The 23,818-nt window shown below is 43.3% G+C and overlaps 1 long non-coding RNA gene across 1 annotated transcript in view; it reads right to left on the reverse strand.

Moving 5' to 3' along the window:
- Window positions 1–23,818, reverse strand: part of LOC138748311 (uncharacterized) — a 45,282-nt gene that overhangs the window by 8,756 nt on the left and 12,708 nt on the right. Inside the window, exon 3 of the long non-coding RNA XR_011347928.1 lies at window positions 727–986. This is a non-coding gene — a long non-coding RNA (uncharacterized lncRNA). The remainder of the gene's footprint in view (window positions 1–726; window positions 987–23,818) is intronic.

Below are 23,818 nucleotides of genomic sequence, written 5' to 3' on the forward strand. Positions count from 1 at the left end.
TTATAAGTATATTGATACATATAAGCTGGGCTTACGAAAAAATGTTTTTGTTGCTATAACTAACTACAGGGATATTTTTGTAAAAATAATGCATTTCTGCTGAAACACTGCACAAAAATTTTATAGAGAGTCATGTTGGTGTCATCCCCTCTGATGGTGTCCCCTGATGCGGTCCACACCCCCCTAGTGACGCCTGTGGTGAGAGAGGAGGTGTGGGCGCAAGTGGAGCACCTCCTGGGGTCACAGAGGTGGATGCCAAGGGGGCAATTGGTGGGGAGGGAGGAGTGGATGAAGGAGTCAAGGGAGGGAGAGGACCCTGCGGAATGTGGAGAGGGGAAGATATGTTGTGGGATCATGTTGTAGGCGGCGAAAATGGCAGAGGGTGATATGTTGGATTAAAGATGTCAGTTGGAAATTCAATGCTTTCAGAGAGGTGCCCATGAAGTGGGGCACGTTAACACAGTCACACAAAGGACAGAGATACCCTCTGCCAAGTTTCACAGAGGACTAACAGTTTTGGAATATGTGTAAGCCAGTGTTTTAGCTTCATGCCAGCCCCATTCACAGATCAGCTTCATACAATCCCATCAAGAGGGTTCTCATCTTCTATCAGCTACATGTGCATCAAACCTCTAGCTTTTTGCTCCACCTGCTCTCTGGGTAAAGAAAACCTGCAGCAAACTAGTACAGATGCTGGAGAAATGGTCTCCATAGAAGTTGCCTTACCTGCTGAGCATTTTCACTATTTTCTCGCTTCATCTCTGGGTAAGGCACTTTCTCATCTGCTCTCCAGATTTACCATTGACATTTCTGGGGTGCTTAATGGACGAATTCTGGATTCCCTGGAATAAAATTTTACCCCCTATGCCATCAATAAGCTTTATAATTTTGAAGTTTGCTTGTGCTTCTTGCCAGGAAATTAGCATCATTTCTTTTCCGTAGACCCTTGATTCTCGGTGGGTTAAAATCCAAAAGATGCAAGACACCTGACAAAAAAAATAGAAAAACATGACTGGGTCTTCAAGGTTCGTTTCATTTTATTGTCACGTAATAAGACATTAAAAATGTAATGTATGTGATATTCTTCAACTTTTGCCTGCCCCAAGGCAGAGTTCTCATGAGCTTTGCCCGGCACCTCTAATTATAAGAGAAAGAGAATCCCTTGAGTGTCTGTGGATTTGCCTCCATCGCCCCTCCAGCTGCACAGACTCCAGTTCAGACCATTGGCAGCCCGAGCTCCAGGTCCAATCCTCCAATACGATACTTCAACCTGAAAAGTTAACTTTGTTTTTCTTTCCACGGATGCTGCCTGGCCTGCTGCATTTCAATTTTTATATCATACTAATAAATATTTACTTGTACCTTCTTTGGAACCTGTGCATCTTCTTTAAAATAAGATGGTGCCCAGTGCCAAGGGTCAGGCAAGTGCCTTTGCTTTCTTGTGGATTTTTTTCTTTTTTTTTTTAAAAACACACAGCATCGAGAAATGCTCTCTTTAAAAGAGATCTGGCGCTGTCTGGAAGGAGTTTGTACGTTCTCCCCGTGTCTGCATGTGTTCCCCCTCTGGGTGCTCCAGTTTCCTCCCACCCTTCAAAATGCATGGGGGTTGTAGGTTAATTGGGGTATTTGGGCAGCATGGGCTTATGGGCCGGAAGGACCGTGTTGGCCGTCTAAACTAAATCTCTGAGATTGCAGAGTCCTCAAGCCTTTAAATGAGAAATGCCAATGTCTTAAACTACTTCCTTGTGTTAATGGTTTGATGTGGTTTTAATCATCTCTGAAGCCATGATGCGATTGACTAAACACCAACCAGCAGTGAACTAGTGAATTCAAAATGAGCTCTGCTCCTGACATTCAATGCAATATATAATATAGAATGACAATGTCAACAATTTGCATTTATATAGGATTTTTAAATGCAGAAAAACAGAAAAACATCCCAAGGTGCTAACAGGAGTGGTTTATTCAAAGAGCAGCACCAGGCTGTACAAAACTACAGATAGAGAGATGACCAAATGCTGGATCAAGGGTAGGTTTTAAAGAGTGTCCCAAAGAGCATTTCAGAGGGGGTACTAGTCCTCATGTTCTACAGCAGGGATACAAGCCCTTTGGCCATGCAAACCCACTTAGTCCCATTTGCATGCATTTGGCCCAGCTTCCCCTTAAGTGTTCCAATCCATATACTGGTCTTTTAGACATCTTTTAACGTTACAATCCCCCCCCCTCCCTCTACTCCTCTCTCTGGCAGCTCTGAGTAAGGAAGAGGCCCTCAGCATTCTTTCAAATCTTTTTCCTCTCACTTCAAATCTGTGCCCTTGAACTTTAGTCTTCCAGGCTCAGAGAGTAGGCTTTGGGCAGCTGGGTACCAAGGACACCAATGCTGCAACTATTCAGGATTTTGCAAAAAACCTCATCTTGGTGGATCACAAGATTTTGTAGACTGGAGACCCATTCCTTCATCACCACCCCACCAGGGGTATGGTCAGGTGAGATCGTGGAAGGATAGGAAATCAAGGATGACAACTTTAAAAACAAAGTCTTGCCAAATCTGGAGCCAGTGAAGGTCATAAAGCACTGGATGAACAGGAGGGAGTCAAGGTCTGGTTAGAAGAGCTTTGGATCGACTCAGTCAGGACTGCGGCTATTGGCCTTGGGTGCATTCTAATGCTTCATTCTTCTCCAAAATTTAGATGTGTCCACTATTCAGATATGGGAGCCATCACCAGAAATGTAGGAATGATAAGAGAGGATGCATCCCCTACCTCAACCAAAACTAGGAAATGCAACCAGTCGGACTTCACCTCTGAGGAGAGAAATGGGAGAAGGTCAGGGCAGCTCTCTCCTTCCCTGGATGAATGAATTTCCAACAACATCCTTGTTGCTTGACTGCATGGTACAGCCAATTATTCAGTCGTGGTGTTATCTTCCGAAAAAAAAAAGTTTACATTGGCATCAAAGAACTCTCCTGGTTTATTTTTCCATTTCTGATTCCATTTTTCCCCAACTCCTGCTCCGATGAATTTCCTCTGGTTTGTGGTGACATTTGCTTTTGAGCATGTATATGCGTGCTTGAGTGTACATATATGAGTGTGTGTGTATTTATGTGACTGAGGATGTGTGTGTCTGTGTGTTCATGTACATCTGCTGTAGCTAGAACACTACAAATTCCCTCCATCTGCACCCAGCATCAATTCATGTTGGCAAAGAGAAAATCCACAGCACAGAATGTGCTGGCTTTGAATGGCAACTTTTCTTCAAGGATGGGGACAGGACCGTTCCTGTACGATGGACCACAAGGCCATAATAATCAGTATTATTTACTCTCTTTAATCTGCCACCGTGTCTGTCCTTCCCCCAGTGCCTTCATCCTTCAGTCCCCACATACACTTTTTCAAGGCTACATTTTTCCTGCCAGTCATATCCCACAGAGCTGTTTTGCATTGATAATGGCCTAACTCATTGAATATAGCATTTTCTTTCAGAATGCATAAACATATTTAAGTAATGTAGTTATGCTGTTGGATTTCTACAGTCCCACTTGGCCTTGGAACCAGCAGTCTAAACTAATTTGGTGCCGGATTAGTAAGATATCAAGTTATCAAGCTGGTCTCTCCCAGCTTTCTATCATTTTTCACTTTAATTCCGACTCAGGGGTATTTCCAATATGCTTGAAATATGAGAAGCAAAATCTGTTTTCTTTTGTAAAACACTGAATAATTTTGCAGCGATAATTACTGTGTCATGATTTAACTCTCTTTTTTGGCAAATTGTGCGCACATCGATCAGACTTCTCTGCACATCAGCAACTGTTCTGCCCATCTCGTTGGATCTGGTTCAATGAGCAACACTCCCGCCTTGGAGACAGAAGGCAGTCAGGTAAGGTTTACCACTTCAGAATCTTGAGCTCAGAGCTCCAAGTTGGCACTCCAGAGCATTGCTGGAGGAACCATCTTCCAGATGAGAAGTTACATCCAGCTAAATGGGTGAGAAAGATTCCAGAGATCCGTTCTGAAGAAGAGCAGGGAAGTTCGCATTTGTGCTCAGGGACAAAATTCTTACCTCAACCAATGTCATTTAAAAACTCATTGAGCTGGAAATTCTTTTTTTTTCTGAAACCCTTATATGCATTTCCTTGCATACAAGGGCCTCTATTCTGCCTATTTAATCCGGAAGCTCTGGGCAAGTGGCACACAAAGAGAGACAATGATGTTAAGTGGCAAACTATCCCCTTGATTTCTGCATGATTGGGGTATCAACTTCACTGGATAACAGGAGCTGTGCCCAACAGCTGGAGCGTGTTCACCGATTTGAGAGGCAGAAACAGGACGTGGAGGGGTTCTGTTTTCAAGGTATGCTCATGAGTTGCGGTTACCATCTCGTATCACTCCTCAAATGGTTCCCACCACATAACACTCCTCAAATGTTCACCACGTGATATCGATCCTCAAAGGGTTACTGCGTCATATTGCTGCTCAAATGGTCACCTCACATTGGACCTCAGATGGTTACCACCTCATATCAGTCCTCAGAAACCTGCCACATCAATTCTGGATTAAACAAAAATATCTGCAGATGTTGGGGTTGAATGTAATTTTTAAATTTAGACATTCAGCACGGTAACAGGCCACAAGTCCGTGCTGCCAATTAACCTACACCTCAGGTACGTTTCGAACGGTGGGAGGAAACCGGATTCCCCCAGAGAAAACTGGCATTGACATGGGGAGAACATACAAACACCTTATACACAGTGCAGGATTCTAACCCCAGTTCCGATCATTGGTGCTGAAAAGGCGTGGCACTAAACGCTACACCAACCGTGCCTCAGCAGATCATGCAACATCCAGAGGAAGGATGACTCATGTTTTGGGCCTGGTATATGTCCTGACAAAAATCCAGGCTGGAATCCAGGCTGGAACATTGGTCACCCTATGGAAGCTGCATGACCTGCTAAGTTCCTCCAGCACTTGTGTATTGAAGGTTGGAAGATTAGTGGCGCGGTTAGCGCAACACTGTTACACAGCACCAATGACCAGGGTTCAAATCCCACCCTGTCTGCAAGGAGTTTGTACATTCTCCCCATGTCTGGGTGGGTTTCCTCCCACCCTTCAAAATGTACCAGGGTTTAGGTCAATTGTGTGTAATTGGGGACACAAGCTCTTGGGTCGAAAGGGCCTGTTACCGTGCTTAAATCTAAATCTAAATTTAAGATATTCTTCTCTCTGACACCTTCTGATGCTCCACCTGCCACTGAACTGGTGAAATTGGGAGGCAGGACATGGGGAGCCAGGGGAATTGGAAAGTGAGTGATGGCAGTGTATTTCTTGTGTTACCTCTCCAGGTATATTCTCCAGCAAGAGGGAGAAGTTAGCAAGCATCTCAGACCCGTACTCCCTTCCAGCTCACCTTCTGTTGTCGCCACATCTTCATCTATCACACCACCATTTATCTTGAACCCAGAAAGGGTGTCGCATCAGAGGGACTTTCCTAGCAGGAATCAATAGCTTCAGGAGTGGTGGAGGTGGAGAAAAAAAAACCCCAGAGCAGAACAAAGAAATGTTCGGAGCTATTTTGCATTTATCTCCTGACACCAAAACACTCTTGACAAAAATAACAATGATGTACTGAAACAGTCAGACAAGACCAGTGGACTGATAATCAGGAACAACCCTACATTAAATTTAATCATGCTGAAATAACTGGTTAAAGTTGCTGCCCTCTGTATTTTAAACCTGGGATCTAACAATAAAAAAATAAATTGCTTTATCAAATTCACTGACTGCTTTATGTCTGACAGGCAATATTGAAGATCATAGTTCAGACTCCACATATAATTTGCAAAGCTGAAATGTCTCCCCTCTATATCCTTTAATTAATTACATAAAATTTACGGGCATTTATTTAATTAATATTAATAGAGCAAGGGTGCTGGTTAAATGTGAAGTCTGATTCACTAAGTGAATATATTAAAAGGTAATTGCCCTGTTATTTTTTTTTCTCCCCCAGTGTCTTTTCTGACTTACTACGAGGATTGCGATGCCACTGAGACAGGATTACTGGGATGGATCGCTGAGTCAAGGATTCCTGAAAGGTCACAAGCAAAGAATCACTTACATTTCTTAGCACAACCACTACGTTCCAGAAAATTATTCCCAAAATTCCAGAAAGCAGTCTGTGTCAAAGGATCGGAACAAAAATGAAGGACTCATTTTACCTCCTGGACCCCTAGAAATTATTATGGAACAGATGCAGTCCAAGCACAACTGCAGGCGATCGGCAGCAATGGGGTAATGAATAGAACGTTATTGATGACGCATAAACTGTGCAATGTTGCAGCGCGGGATTTTTTAAATGCACAGCCTGCAGACATTAGACTACCAGCAGCAGGGGTACATTTGTATTGTGTCATACATGTCAATTGTTAGCAGTAAAAGCATCTGGGGATCAAGAGCCATCTTGTACTTCTCTCTGCTGGATATTTCAGACGCAGATGATTCACGTCACTGACCAAGTTGACGCAGTATGTCACACGTACGTTATACGTCACGGTCGACGTCAATGCAGTGATGTCCCATGTCCAGCCAATAGAGATGCCCCACCAGAGGTATTTAGTCTAAACGTGCGGTGAAATCCGCAATTTTGGAGTTTTGGTCACTTCTGTGTGAGCAACCATTCTGGAAGTGTGACAATTGCCAACGGAAAAAAAGTGTTAAAACATAATTGAGAAAAAGTTTCCAAGGAAAATCTTGTTGATGAAGAACGACTGGCAGAGGATCCCGTGCTGAAGGGAGTTGCAGAGGGATGCAGCTGGCAGACGTCAGGTGGAGTTTGCCATTACTCGCTGCGACTAGATGGTTTCCTTCCACATCCAAGATTGTGCAGGTTGGCAGGTTACTTGAAACTGCCCCTAATGTGTCAGTAAGTGATAGACACATTAATAGGGTGGACTGTCAGAATCTTTACCCCAGGGCAAAAGCATAACACGCCAGGGGACATGCATTTAAGGTGAGCAAGAGCGATGTATAAAGCGACATTTTTATACAGGGTGCCTGGAACAGGCAAGAGAGAAAGAGAGAGAAAGAGAGAGAAAGAGAGAGAAAGAGAGAGAAAGAGAGAGAAAGAGAGAGAAAGAGAGAGAAAGAGAGAGAAAGAGAGCTGAAGAAAGGTGACTGGGAGAAGATGGAGGGAATGGAAACTGGAGAAGTTGATGTTGACGCAATCCAGCTGGGTGCCCAGATGGAAGATGAGGTGTTATTCCTCCAAGTTGCGGGTGATCTCAGTCTGGCAATGTATGAAACCATCAGCAAGGGAATGGGACGGGGAATTGAAATGGGTGGTCCAGCTCAACAAGCTCAAAGCAATGACAAACTCATGAATGGCCTCTAAAATGCTCTAGCCAATCATTTCAGTGCATTAATTACATCAAAGCTTCAAGAAGGCAACTCAGCAATACATTTTCACTAAAACCCACACCTGGGAATGAATGGAAAGAAGGGTCCTTTCAGTGCCCTGTATCCTTCGGGTGAAAACATGCTTGAATATTTCCCTTTGGGATGAACTGCCTCTCATCTTTGCTCATTTCTGATTCATCCAAGGAAAAGAGTTTCCCTGATTAGACTCTACTGAATTATTGTACCATTTTAAATATCCTGGTGAGATCATTCCTTCAACAATATCCCATACTTGTGCAGAGGCAAGAGAAGGGCGAAGTGAACAGAGTGCTGTCTGTAAAGCTGCAGGTTCATATTGCCTGAAGTTAGTCTGCAGAAAGTCAGGAAAAGACTTTTGTTTAAAGCTTGTCAATGACATCCTTTATCACAAGGAATTAGTTAGTCAAGTCACACAGTCCATAATCCTTGAATTATGTTCCAAAGCAATTTCATTGAATCAGCTCAAAAAGAGATTTTCCCTTCTGGAGTATTTAATCTTTTGACTTTGTGCAAGTTTTATTTTAAACTGGACCAGTGATAGGATTGCTAATTAGATCAACAGAAGTGAAACATTGTCAAGTTTCAGTGCTGGGGAGTGGGGGGGGGGGGGGGGTGAAGTTGGGGACTCAGCTGTTTAAGCTTGAGGGAGAAGAGTCTGCAGAGATCGTAACGTAAATACGTGGGTCCAATTTGGGATGGGTACAGCTTACACAAAAGAGTTTTCAAGGCAGGAAACAAATTCAGAGAGAACACACACACAAAAAAATTAGAGGAGAAATTTTACTCCCTGGTAAGAAAATGAGAATGGTGTGCATGTGTGTCCATGGGTGTTGTGCCAATGCGTGTGTGTGTGTCCATGGGTGTTGTGCCGGTGTGTGTGATGCTTGCATGTGTGTATGTGCGTGCATGTGCGTGTGCAGGGTCAAGCAGCGACCTTTATAGAGCAAAGATAAAGATAAGTAACCAATTTTTCGGGCCTGAGCTCTTCATTATGAGCAAAATGTGGGCAGACGCCTGAATAAAATGGTGGGGGGGGGGGGGGAAGGGCCAGGAGGAGGAGCACAGGCTCACAGGCAGGAGGTAATAGTGGGACAAGGGAGGGAGGGCACAGCAGCAAACAGGGGGAGAGAGGATGGCTCTGTGAATGGAGAGCTGGAGGAAAGAAGAGAGGATAGGGGAGAATGGGGAGTGGTCAAGCAGAAACTGGAGGTCGAGGTTGGAGAGTGAAGAAATACGAGGTGTTGATCCTCCATTTTACAGTTTGCACGTTCTCTATTTAGTTGGAAGGCAGTAACAGTGTGTTATAAATTTTCAAAACAAAACAACCAGATTTGCCACTTCAGACAAGACCCGCTGTGCTCTGGAGAATTTGGTAATATTCTTAGTTACCGGAGATGCCAGAACAAATCAACCAATTTGTAGAAAGGCAGAATGAGTCTAAAGGACTGTATGGCCAACTAGTTCTCCTCTGTTGTATGTTCTCATGTCCTTTAATGCTGAAAGAGTTATTGGAGGGGTAAACTCCTGAGCAACTCTGCAGCAAACCAGTGATACTTCACGATAGGCACAAGGCAATAACTAGCTATCAGAAAGGATGGCAGATAGCTCTCCGAGCTGCTGTAGTGGCAGGAAATTGATGCAGTTCTTTGAGATCACTTTGTTTTGCACTGGAATTATATCATGAAAATAAGAACATAATAGAAATGTGGTTAACTCTCTGCCTCAGTGAATCATCCAACCAGCTATCAGGTCTGGAGAAAAATATCCACAGCAAAAGAACATTTGGTGGAAAAGTGATTGGATTTTGAATATCTACCTGCTGCCTTTAGGTAATAATTGACATGAAATTGATTGTGATTAGAAAGGGAGAATATTAAAATGCTTAATTGGGGAATATTTCATGCTTTCTTTTCACATTTATTACAACTATTCATAATGTCTAGGAACAGCATGCCCGGGGTTGATTCACTTTAATCAGAATTGTGTTTGCATGGGATATGAATACATGGGATCTTAGTTAATCACATCATATGACTAGACAGTAATCATACACCACTAGATTTGTCAAAATTCAAAAAGGCCAATTGAAAATGAGTTAAAATGCACTTTCCGTTCTGCATTACGTGAGAGAGGACCATCCTCTCTGGAGACCACTCCAATCACTCAGAAAGGTATCGAAGACTAGATGATTAAATAAACTAGCTTCGTAAACATGGTCTGTATTCTTTTGAGAGTAGAAGATTGATCCAATCGAAGTGATCCCAATGTTAAAAGGATACAATTGGATAAAGACTGGGAAACGGTTTCTCTGGAGAGAAGATCAGGAAAGCATGGGGGGGGGAGCATAAACTTGCAATCAGCACTAAGGCCAGGTGGAAGTTTCAAAGCTGTTATCTTTCCTGTAAAGGGGCAGAGGAATCTAGAATTTCCCTCTTCAGAAGCTGTGGATGGGTGGAGCTGATTGTTCTCGGTAGATATCGTTGGATCAGGGTATTGATCCTTGCAAAAGTATGGTGAGCTGCCTTCTCAAACAGTTGCAATTATTCTGGTAATGATCGAGCTTCTTCAGCCCTCCCAGGTTTCAATAATTCATCGCTCACTGAGTGCAGGAATCTCTCCTCGTCTCACAGAGAAGCAAACAGATTGAGGCTTTCACCCTGGTCCCAGATATCCTCGCTGCAGCAGCCCTGTCAGGCCACAGCGAAGTACGTACATCGTTGACCCTCCCATGCTTCAAAAGGACGGTGAGCTATTTGATATGCGAACTGGGATCGTGATGCGATAAGAGTGAACTTTTGAAATTGGCTCACTCTTAATGCAAGGTACAGTGGGTACTATTTTGGCAAGTAACCACCAAACTCTTGACCCGACTCTGCCCAATGCTAAGTCGAATAAGAGATAGGGGCAGGGACTGGAGGGAACTAATTTTCTCGAAGTGCCACATTCAACACTCTGCTGTATTCGCCTGTGGTAATCTTTAATCTATTCAGTTGTAATGTGGTCAACAACACCACATTAAAATAAATAGGTCTAATGCTATTTAATTAGCATGTTGATACAAATGTTCTAATCAAATGTTAAACCCAACATTTTGGATGGAAGTTGAAAAGGATTGTACATTCAATTGCTGTTTAATCTTAATGACAGAAGGGTCAGACATATTTATTTCTCAATTAGTTCAGTAGCAAATTGATAGGCATTTAAAGGCCAATATCGATATCTTTGTGAAATTTCCCATTGTATGCATCATGTTTGATTGGTTTTGCTTTCATCCCTGTCCCTGGACAAGACACAGGAGGTCCTCTAGGCAGTGTCCTTGGGCCAACCATTGTCAGCTAATTCCAGTCGTATGTTCCTCTGGAGTTTGCAAAGGTTTGGTATAACGTTGGAAACCCTGACAAATTTCGACATCTGGGTGGTGGAAAGTGTGCTGAGCGGCTGCATCATGGTTCAATATGGGTACGCCAATACCTCGGAGTGTAAAGCCCTGCAAAAGGTAGTGGACATGGCCCAGGACATTACAGACAGAACCCTTTCCACCATCAAGGACATCAACAGGGAACACTACCCTTGGAAAGCAGCAGCAATCATCAAGGATCCACACCATCCAGCACATGCTCTGTTCTCACTGCTACCATCTGGAAAGAGGTATAGGGGCCACAACACTCACACCACCAGGTTCAGGAACAGCTGCTACCCCTCCACCATTAATGACAATTCGGGACTCATTTAAGGACACTTACTTTTGCACTTTATTGATTTTTTTTTTACAGTTTGTTTCCATTTCTTTATTTGTTTACATGTGTACATTGAGTACAGTTTATTTTGCACTGCCCATGGGTGGTAATTCTACCCGCAGAAAAGAGAATCTGAGGGTTGTATGTGATGCCATGTAATTACTCTGACAATAAATCGAAACTTGAACTTAAAGCCTGAAGTTTGGATCATTCCACCCTATTCAGAATTACCAGGAGGCTGCTCAACTGACAGCAGCTACGCTTCAAAGCCAAGATCACTGGAATCTCGGTGAAGACCTTCTGGGTGAAGATGGCAAGTGCATCTGCATGCACTAGGAAATGTTGTCCATTAGTTCACCAAAGCAGGGGTGGACCTAGTACTCAATTAGATGACACTGATCAATTACCAACCTGATTCCACAGCACCACACAACAGAGGTCCCTGACCAGCCCCTGGAAAACAAGAATCTTTTTCCTCATCTCGAATCTACCTCTCAGCAAAGACAGACGTCAATTATGAAATTCACCTCCCCTTCAAAGCACCAGACCAGCCTTTAGTCAGGTCAGACACAAAAATCATGGTTTTCTGGGCAGGAGAAATCCTTGCCTTTCTATCTATTTTTGAAACATGTATTAACATTGTCCTTCCCCTGGTCAACAAGCTCAATACTACATTTTTTTTAGCTCTAATTATTCCTAGTGAGCTCCATTGATCTTGACAAACACATGCCTGATTCCAAACTCCTGAGATGGAGAATTCATTCCAACCCTCAGTCATGGGAACAGTTTACCAGACCGACCGAGAAAGAGACTCAAGATTGAGCAATATCCCTACTTAATTCTGGGAAACTCTGGTCCAAGCATCTGCTCTAAGTGGAGAAGGAGTATTTGGCACGAAGATCCTCAAGGTCATGCATTGGGAGCACACAGCAGAAGGAGTGAGTCGCCTCCCAAACTACCCTCCCACCTGTGTGTTACAGTCACCCACTTGCGGAAGAGTCTACAATTCTCACACTGGCCATCTGAAAACCACAGTGGAACAAAATCATCCTCAATCCCCTAGACCCAATGTGTTGGCAAGGGTAGGAATCACACAGCCATTGCTGGGTGATCATCAACACCCTGGTTGTTTGCTGGGTTGCCTCTCGTGTCAACTAATGGACCACACAGCTTTCTCTCCACAGAAGCAATGTGATATTAACAGCTTCATCTGTGTGCTGAAGTGGATAAAAATGGCAGAGCAGTTTCAGGCCATTACCCACAGCTACATGCCCATTAAATGCAGCTCACAGCACTCCCGTAAATGATTGATTGCTGCCTGATCCAGAGCACGTCTGAGCCCAATTTCCAGCTAATATTTACAATCAGGGATGAGATGTATAAATTATTCCAGTGCATTGCATGACGTTCTTCTGATTTATACACCTTGTGTCGCAGAAACTTAATTATTTGGCCTAATACACCTCATTAAACATGTTGTTTTTGAACTCTGTTATTTATCTGTGGAGAAACTGCAGAAATTGGTGGTATCTCAAGGGGAGAATGTTATCAGGCAGAATTGAAATCCTTGGAATATTTCAATTTTACAACATTTTCTGTGTAAGTTGTTTCCCTTGCAGTGTGTTCATGGTGTAGCCAACCAATTGGAGTGCATGCAGGGTGGGAGATTGGGACTTTAAGTGGGCAATAATCTTGCTGCCTGTTTGCTTTGTTTGTTACAGTTTCCTGAGGGAGCCCTATTTGTACTTAAGTACAATTGCCATTTCACTCGCAGGAACATGTTTGCAATCCAGTTCAAGTAGATGAGGTGAAAGTATTGTTAAAAGACCCCTCAGTAAGTGGTTTATTTTGTTGACTAAAGTATACTGTATATTTCTTTAACATCAACTCTTCGGATATCAACCAACCCTGGCTCCCCAGAAAGACCCTGCGGTAAAGAATAATTACCTCTGAAAAGACAGATAAAATTACTGCCATATATGCTTGTGTAATAGTCAGGTCTTTTGGACTAATTTTTCGGGTTAAATTGCAGAGTGGGGGTTGACTTTTACACTGGTCACATTTTTGACCATGTTACCTGTGCTGTTCAAAGCATTGGGAGCATGAATGGCCAGGATTGGGTCACAAGTCTGCATTCGTGGGGTCAGGAGCTCAGATTGGTGGGCAGCCAAGGCAAGGATCAGCAGTCAGGGTGTCAGGAGCTTGGATGGGCAGGTGGCTGAGGTGAGGGTTTGGTCGGGATATTGAAATCTTTGGTGAGTAGGCAGCCGGGGAGAAGATCCACAGTCAGGGCGATAGGAGCTTGGATGGGCAGGCGGTCGGGGCCTGGGAGAGTCTGTGGCTGGGGCAACAGGAGCTCAGATGGGCAGGCAGATGGGGTGTCCGGAGCTCAAATGGGTGTGTGGTTGGGGCCAAAAAGGAGGGACAACCATTACATGGGATTGACTATTACACAAGAACCGTATGATTTGGTGTACAAGTTGTCTGATGTACAACAACCTCCATTTTTCATCCTAATTTTAAGGGTTTATGGTATACCTGATGTACAAGTTGATCCCCATTTTTGAGCTGTATGGGGCTCCCAGAAACCACCCATAAAATTTTAAAAACACCCCAATTGCAAGTAACAAAACTGCAAATTAAGTAAGTTTAAAAAAAAACCCTGGTCTACCAGGCATCAACGGCGATGGCCCACAGAGCTGGAGCAGTGACATTGTTCTCCTGGCAGGAGCAGAAACCTTGGTCTAACTGGAAGGAGCGGCGACAGTGACCTCAAGGTTCCAGGTAGGAGCAGCTATGGTGGTGTCCAGTGGTGGGGAGGTGTTGGGGAGCGGGGGCGCCAGCAGTGGGGAGGTATTTCCAGCATCAACTTATACATTGAATTGACATCAATCGGGTTTCTTCAGTAAATTTAAGGTCTTAAAAAGTGTATCCGGTGTACAAGTTGACCGCCCCCTTTTTTTGAGAAATTTTTTAGGGTTTCACGACTTGACGTATGCTGAAATATACGGTAATCGCAAAGGGAAGGGAGAAACTGCCTTTGTCCTGATGAAAACTTAACAGAGGAAACCACGTCCCATTTGTACCTGTCATCTCCTTCTCATCTTACTTCAATAGAGACCAATTTGGAATATTATTTAGACATCTGATCTCCCCATGGAAGAAGGATATATTTATGATTTGTCAAGCATTTCAGTTGGAAATTAGGAATGTCAAATTTGGTTTTGGATTGGAATCATATTTGTTTATTAATAAAGCAGAGATTTAAGAACAATCTTCTCCTGCTAAACACTGTGTTATGGAGGGTCGAATAGTTCAAATGATTTGCAATGCTCCAGACTTGAAAGAATGAGGGCAAAAATGGACCCAACCTCACCCTCATTCTGATGGCCTTCATATGTGGCTGTGCTTCGAACCAAGATACACAACCATCAAGAGCTGCTCGGTGCCAAGGTATGACCTATCCCTGGGGGTTTGTAACAAGGATACACCTGACCCCTTCGCCACATCAGCAGGACGTTACCACTCTACCTATCCTTTGAAGAACATTTCTTCCATATAACCTCCTTGCACCACATTCATGGGGTAGGTGGTCCTGAAGACACTGCTAAATAAAGTCACAATGAATCCTGAGAAGACCGTCAAAATCATCTGCCAGAACTCACCAACAAACACTAAGGCCTTGCTTGGTTGGCAGTAAGAGAAGCCCTTCCTGTACAGTTGGAATCTCACTCCCTTGTGAAGAGGAGAGATGGCCACCTCTTTGTGGACTGTGTACTTACAAAGAGGATCTGGAGAAAGACGCAAGGTGCCTTCTTGTTGCAGTTCATCTCAGGCATCTACAAAACAGAGCAGGTCACACACACACACTAATATTAAGCGCTGCTGGAAGATCGCCATCTGGGTGAAAGACACATTTCAGCCTGTCCAAAGCCTGTTGGTCTTCCTCTACAATGAGAATACAATAAGAGAATGCTGCCAACTGGCATGTTCCATACTGCAGGAGAAACACACTGAAGACCAAAGAAGTCAACACTCAGGAAGTTGTGGGTGGGGGTAAATTGTAGAGAGTTTGAACACAGCTCAGACCATCAAGGAATCTAACATTCCCTCCAATGTCGCCACTTGTACTTGGGAAAACCGCCACCCCACTCCAGCCACTCTCTTCTCATCAGGCAGAAGATCCACAAGTTGGAAAACATGCACCACCAGATTCAAGGACAGTCTCTTCCATACTGTCATCAGACTATTGGGCTGATTAATAAAATGGTGATGGCCTTGCACTGTTTCATCTGAGCTTTCCTCTGTAAGACTCGACACGAGCCATTCTCAGCGTTTGTTTGGCTATGACCCCTTTAGGACTTTGAGCAAAGTTTATGGGCCCCCTTCCCGAGGATGCAGTCATTTAGTTGGCTTCTTCCATACTTCTCTCTCCAACCAACTGCACAAAGAACCTAAAAATTTTTATGTTTCAGTCCATGGCGCCCCTTAAATGTACTGTGGACCTGGGGGGCATACAGCCCCTATTGAAAATAGCTGCTCTACACAAAACCTTTATATACTACTTGCAGGATTTAAGTATGGCTTCGCTTGTTTGGATAATACACAAAACAATGCTTTTCATTGTATCTTGGTGCTCAGGACAAAGAACAATTCAATTCACATGAATTTTAATGCTGCTATGTACACAAAAAAGAGCTAATTTAGAAAACCAACAGGAGTAAAACACAAAAGTCTGCAGATACTGTGATTGAAGTAAAAACACGATGGTGAAGAAACTAGGCAGGGACAAGCAGGTGTCTGAATAAAATGGTGGCAGGGAGGGGCGGGGGGAGGAGACAGTCCCACATGCAGGAAGTAATAGGTGGATAAGGGAGGGAGAGCACACCTGCAAACAGGTGGGTGGAGGGGGGGTTGGCTCTGCCAATCTAATCCCCCCACCCCCCACCGAACATTCCCGAGGCCACAGGGTGTGCCGCACTTGCGCCCACACCTCCTCCCTCGCCACCGTTCAGGGCCCCAAACAGTCTTCCAAGTGAAGCAACATTTTACTTGTGGATCTCCAGGAATCATCTGCATCCGGTGTTCAGGGTGATCCTACGTGGAACACCTTCACTCGGTCCGCGTCAATGACAGGGATCTCCCAGTGGCCAAACATTTCAGTTCTATGCCCCACTCCCACACTGACATATCTGTCCATGGCCTAGTGTACTGTCAAACCAAGACCACCTGTAAATTGGAGGAGCAACACCTAATTTTCCGTCTGGGCCCTCCCCGACCGGATGGCATTAACATTGACCTCCAGTTTCTACTAGCCTATTGCCTGTTCTCCCTCTGTCTTCTTTCCTCCAGTTATCCATACCTTCCCTCTCCAGTCAGAGCCATTCCCCTTCCCTCTGTTTGCTGGTGTGCCCTCCCTCCCTCCCTCCCTTATTTACCTATTACCTCCTGCCTGTGGGACTGTGCCACTTTCTCTCCCCCTACCTTCCCCCCACCCCCACCACCTGTCTACATTTTGCTCATACCTTGATGAAGGGCTCTTTATCTTTGCTACATAAAGTGCACTTTGACCTGCTGAGTTTTTCCAGCATTGTTTATACTGTAGAGAATCATGTTCAAGCTTGTTTTTGTCATTTTAAAACCACAGACAACATTCCTCTAAAAACCATGATGCTACGTATAAATGACGAGATGACACAACACTATTTCTACACAAGACAAAGCTTCAAAAGGACATTTTTAGAAAGTGCAACAATACAGTAATTGACAAAAAAAAACGACACCCACTGGTTCTCAACCTTTTTCTTTCCACTCACGTACCACTTTAAGTAATCCCTATGCCACTGGTGCTCCTTGATTAGTAAGGGATTGTTTAAGGTGGCATGTGAGTGGGGAGGGAAGGTTGAGAATCATGCTCTAGACCCAATTGTTACTGAAATATTTTGCTTGAGAAAAATTGTCATTGGCCCATTTCCTTTGGAGTTATGAAACCGTGCACATAACGAGTCAATGAGGTACAATTAAAACAGTGATTTTCAAATCTTTTCTTTCCACCCACATACCACTTTAAGCAATCCCTCACTAATCACAGAGCACCGATAGCATAGACTGAATAATGCTTCCAATGTAAAGAGTGTAAGGTAAAACATCATGAGATTTCACATCAGAGGCTCCATTTTAAAAGGTACCCCTGCAGCCGCAGGACACTTGGGCTGTCCCAAGGTTGTGAAAGGCACCAATTGACAAAAATATATCTGTTTTGCATTAGCAATAGCTTTATTATCACTGGATTTAGTGATGAAGTGTTGTACTCCACATGAGATAGTGGCTTACCATAGGATGTACCCCTGAAGCAACCTACTACTGTTTCCACTCGAAAGTAATTTTCTCAGCAGGATCTCTGCTCACATTAAGATATCACCGGCAGCTTCTCCAACCCCATCTCCCTTTCCTCAGCTTGAACCCCCTTCCACCTCCCCCACACACTCCCCTTCTCCACTCCCAGACCATTCAACCTTTAATTTGGATTTTTATTCCTGCTTACCTCCTTCCTGACCCTCACAGAGCTACATGGTTCATGTGGTAACCATGCAGAGCAGGTTGATACATGCACAATTTTAGAACTTGACTCAACAGGAATCCACTCCTCTAAGGTTATTTGTGTGGGTAACACCTGCTCCATTTATCATCAGTGGTGTAAGATTGTTTAGGGCAAACGATTGGCCCATTATTGGATGAAATTTCAAGAACTGTGCTTCAGTTGTAGGCAGAGATAGATTGACAAGCAATCAACTTCATCCAGCTGTGTTTTTGCTTTAATGTTAATTTCAGACCTGTCAATTGCTGTGTGTACAAAGACTTTGGGGGAGAGTTATTGCTCACTAGATCATAAGAAAAGGAATCTGGAGGTGCAGACAGGAATTGACAAGGAACCCAATAAGAGAGGAGCGCAGATTAATCTTTGATGCTCTGATTAAACTGATCACAAAGACATCAATGGCGACACAAATGTTAGGTATAATCAAATCAGATCCAATGGATTCACAGAGAAACGAGTCCAGACACAGGTTAAGCTAATATACACAAGGATATTGTAATGGAGAAGACACAAAACAGCATTCAGATTGGATACAGTGACCTACGATATCAGTAACTGCCTGCTCACTCTCTCTCCCCCCCTCTTTCTCTCACTCTCTCTCTATTACACATATGTGGTAATATTCGGTAACTAGCACACTCTTACTAGGCAGGGACTTCAATACACATGCCCAGTTTCCTGTTCCAATGGGCTACAGCTCATTTCTAAGTATTCCCACACAATGCTATGGTCCCACTCTAAGTGTAATGCACGCCTTATCAATGACTCGTCCAGTGATGTCCATGGTTTGCAACCTGGCATGGAGCAGCATTCGTAGTCGGGACCAAAGAGCAAAGGCTGCTGCTCATGGTAGGTTCCCTTTTCTTTTTCAATATTTTCATTGGTCATATTATAGGTACACAATACACGAGGGGAATAGGAGTACATGGTCAAGAAGGGAAAAAAAATCTTTATATGATATAACATATTTGCATTCTACCACAATTAATGAATATGTTCTCATCTCTTCAAGCTGAAATCTTCAAAAAAATTTATATAAAACTCCAACCTAATCTAAGAAAAAAAACAAACAAAAAAGACTGGGCAGCCTATCCTAAGAATTTATTAATAAAAATGAATCGTCTAGTCTTCACCAACGAAAAGAAAAATAAAATTAAATATCGTTGAGAAGGGAAAATAATTCTACTAACTAAATCATGTGGAAATAATTTATAAAAGGTCACCAAGTCTCTTCAAATTTAACAGAAGTATCAAATATACAAATCCTAACCTCCTCAAAACTTGAACATGACATAATTTGAGAGAGCCACTGAGTCAAAGCTGGTGGATTAGAATGTTTCCATGTAAGAAAGATCGCTCTTCTAACCAACAATATAGACCCGATGTGTGGAAGTGGGAACTCAACCCACTTCTGGAACTAAAATTCTAAAAATAGGAGTTAATGGGTTAGGTTGCAAATTAATATCCAGCATAGCTGACAATGTCCTAAAAATTTCTATCCAGTACCTCTCCAACATAGGGCATGACCAAAGCAACATGTGGTTGGCTTTTAACATGTAGTAAGCTGGAGGGTCCAGCCCAGGTAAAGGGTCACTAATGAGTGGACAGAGTCCAAAATTGATTGGCAGGTGATGCGACTTGCGACAAGATTCCTGATGGAGGAGTTCACATAACCCATCAAAATCTGCATCCCCACGAGTTCAGACAGAGGCAACATGGCCCTCCACAATCCACTCCACCACAAGGCGAGAAGGTCTCTGAATCCCTGCATGCTCCACCCCAATATGCTTCCAATCAGCAGGTTAATTTTTAAACTTGTTTTGTGCTCGATATCGGAGCCAGGATTTGAGAGGGTGCTGAGAGCAAGAAGGGGCTCCCTAGGAGGCCTCAGGCACTGAAATCTTCCTGATCTTGTCGGAAGTTTGGATCTGGCACTCGGGACGCCAATGGATCGAGCAGGGGTCTGTGTGGCTGCAGAAGCACTGGAGATGAACCCATGGATGCTCAGTGACTCTGAAGGGTCTCTCTTTTGCTTCTCTTTCTCTCATACCATAAGGGCAACACTAATTGCAACACTTTGTTTCTCTTATGGCAGGCGGATGGAAATTTCGTGTAATATTACATATTTTGTACTAATACATGACAATAAAGGAATCTTGAATCTATTTTCTTGACCACAATGCAAAAGGTAGCATGATCAATGTTACTACCCCCAACTTTAAATGTGTGTGTGATCTACATAATGCAAAGTAATGTGCCTATCAGTTCTGATGAAAGGCCATAAACCTGAAATGTCTCTGAAGAAGCTGTCTGAACGCTCCGACTATTTTTATTTCAGGTTACTAACATTTTCTTTTTGCAATGAAAGCATCCTCCCTAACCCACCCTCAGGAGGACATGGCCTGAATTAATTGTGCGATTTCCATGAGGAATCCCGTGAAGAACATACAAACTAGATTCACGGAGCTGTGCTGAGAGGAATTTTGTGCAGTGATCAATCATGTTCTCGTGGGCAACAGGAAGCAGGAAGAGGACATTCGCTCGAATCCTATCCCACCTTCATTGACCTTTAAAGTTCCATCTTTATTACTGATGGCCTCCGCCACTTTTACATTACGGAAACATGAATAAGCTTCACCCGTTTAAACAGTCAAATCAGAGAATTTGAAATTTCACCCCCTTCAAACCACACCAAGAATACCTTTTATGTGTTGATTTAATTAAAACAGAACAGTTAATCCCCGTCACGGCAGACATACTGTAAAATTTAATATTTATAAATTATAATAATGACGAGTCATTTGTGCTTAATTTTGTTGTACTGTGAAAGGGAGAGGTTGCCAGCTTTAATTTTAGTGTGATAATTAATTTACAGCTAAATATGGTTTTATTGATCTGAATCCAGCAGACAGCACTCTCCAGATTTCATCAACAAAGGGCATAGGCAACCAAAGTTTACTCCTGCTACTGGCATTAAACTTCTACAGAGGAAGCAACTGTACAGCAAATTTTCAGTGATAATGTTTCCAGGGGCTCCTGAGGCTGAAACAGATTTGCACTGAGTGAGGAAATGAGAACTGCTACTTACTGGGAACAGAGCTAATAAGACATGCTTGTTTGAAAGTCTGGATTCAGCACATGGTGTTGGAACTGACAAACTTGCCTGGGACTATTAATCCACGCCCTTCCACGACCACTCCCATTCTCTTGTAGTCCGAAAGGGGGCTCAAGCATGCTGTCCTTCACAAATTATTCCCTTCATCCCACACAACTCTCGAAACCTGGGTTCAATCCTGATCGCTGCAACTGTCCACAAGCTAGCCAATTTTAAACCTGTCTTTTGCTCAATATTTTCTAGTCCACAACATGTGGACTAATGTGACCAATGTTACTACCCCCCGTCTGTAACTGTGTATTCAACTATTGAACACAGAACTTTATAGCACAGTACAGGCCCTTCAGCCCACAATGTTGTCCCAACATCTATAAACCTACTCAAAAAATACTAGACCCTCCCAACCTCACAATCCTCTATTTTTCTTTCATTCATCTGACTAAGAGTCTTTTAAATATCCCTATTATACCAGCTTCCACCACAACACCTGGCAACATATTCCAGGCCCCCACAATTCTGTGTAAAAAAACGTAGCCCTGAAGTCTCCCCTAAACTTTTCTCCCCTCGCCTTGTCCTCTGGCATTCACTACTCTCTCCTTAGCTGTTCACCCTCTCATAATCTTGTAGACCTCTATTAAGTCTCCTCTCATCTTTCTTCACCCCAAAGAAAAAATACTAGCTCTGTTAACCTTATCTCAAACAATTACATCAATAAATTGAAAGAGATTCACCAGGATGTTTCCAGGACTAGAAGGCTTGAGTTATAGGGTGAGGTTAAATAGTCTTTATTCCCTAGAACAGAGGAGGATTCAGGGTGATCTTATAGAGTTAATAAAGGGGTATGGATAAAGTCTTTTCCTCAGGGTAAAACTTCTGAAGAACTCAATGGGTCAGGCAGCACCTATGGAGACATAGGGATGGGCAACATTTCAGGTTGGGACCATGTATTGGGATGCTATAGACGCTGTTGTGAAGAAGATGCCCCTCTTGCCTTAAACCTGTGCCCTACTCTGAGAAAAAAATTCATTAAGAATAGATTAATTACCTTTTCTATACCCTGTCAATTTTATAAACCCCAAGAAGGTCCTTACTTAGTCTCACATGTGCCAGAGGGAAAAAAAAGACCCAGCCTCTCCTTATAATTCAAGACCCCAGACCTGGTAACACTTCCAGGAATCTTCCAGATTAGTGATATCTTTCCTATCACTCAGCGACAAAATCTGCGCACAATGCTCAAAGTGTGATCTCACCAGCATCTTGCACAGTTGCAACCCTGCTCCTGCACTCAATGCCTGGACTGATGAAGGCCCTGGCTACCTGCAATCCCAAGTTTCTTTGTTCTGCCACATACCCCAGGGCCATACAGTGCAAGTCCTATCCAGGTTTAACCTACCAAAGATCAGGCAGTTTGACTTCACGGAAGTAAAAACACTTTTCCTCATTGATATCAGTGCCCCTGTGTACACTGAGATGCAGAAATCTGATCTCAGAATGATGACAAATAAACAGTGGTCTGTATCCCATTCAGGTTACGGTAAGTACACAGAACACCCCATCAATAATCATGCATTAAAAATGAATTATGGATCTTCCTAAGAGAATATGTTATCCTTATATAAATGGGTAATACAACTGTATTAATCACATTAGTTACAAAGGACACTGAAATATGTAGATCAAATATAATGATTAATTACTTAATAAATTCTTAGTCAGTGTAATTATTTTGTCCTGAAATCAGTGCTCTGCTTCAGAAAATTGGGAAGTAGGGTTAAAAACACAATTAAAAAACCCCCTAAGGTTTTCACCCTTCATTACACATCCAAACTTCGCTGTGCATTCCTGGAAGGTCGCTGCGTGCAGAGCTCCTCATTTCCACGCTGACTGCTGGGATAAAGAACCCATTCCTTGTCAGCTCCAGCACAGAATCGATCAACAGCTGCCATGGAAGCAAGAGGAAGGGAGAAGGAGTGTGGCTTCAGTGCTCTGTAATCACAAGAGCCACTGTCCCATGTCATGGACTGACTCTGTGGGCCTACATTCTGCAAATGGTCCTGGGGAGCAGTGATCACAGCATTTTGTAATGAAGTTCAGAATCTAAAAAGATTGTGCTCTTTAGTCATTGGTACTTGTGGCTCAAAGTGCAGCACAAGGAAATGATCGTGTTAGTCTGAGCCAAAGCACTGAGGTTCCAATGCCAGCTATAGTGATATGTGGACCCTTTACTGTGGTGTGTGGGCCATCCGATGTAATCCATCGCCAAGGTAGTGTGGAGTAGGCACAGTCTAGTGATTCATGTGTGGGCCACTTACTGCTGATTATGGACTATCTGTAGCAATACTGTGACAGAGTATTTAGAGGTGGTTTGGGAGGAATTGCTGGAGCAGCTTGCACACACATACATTTTAAAACACAGAATATTTGAAGGACTTTTGCAGAATGCTTTTTGCAGGAGGCAACAAAGTATCGACAGCAGCTTGCCTGAGAGAGCATGTAATTTTTGCAGGCAGAGAGGAGAACAGCTTTGGTCTCAGAGAGGGACGGAGTGAGAGAAAAGGAGTCACAGAAATCAGATCCAGAGGGACAAGCTGGCAAACTTTGGAAGGTTGCCTGGTCAAAGAAGACTGGAGGTATGAGAAGTGACCTGAAAGAAAGAGGATCATCTGGAGAACCCTGAAGGGGGCAAGTTTCGTCAGCAAGACTGATTGAGAAGGAATCAGTTGCGGATGTCCTGGAAAAGGAATCTCTCCCTGAAAACCAGCAAGAACCCTCCTGAGTGGTAACTATTTGCCTGTTAAGCACCAAAGACTGGTGAACTTTGTAAATGTTAACTTCTGTGCACAGTACAAGAATTATCTGCAACCAGTGAGATTGGACTGTGATCCAAAGAACTTTTCTAATCTTAAATATACATTACACACACCTGCGCTTAGTATTAGAG

Source organism: Narcine bancroftii, chromosome 13 (genome assembly GCF_036971445.1).
Source record: "Narcine bancroftii isolate sNarBan1 chromosome 13, sNarBan1.hap1, whole genome shotgun sequence".
NCBI lineage: Eukaryota > Metazoa > Chordata > Chondrichthyes > Torpediniformes > Narcinidae > Narcine > Narcine bancroftii.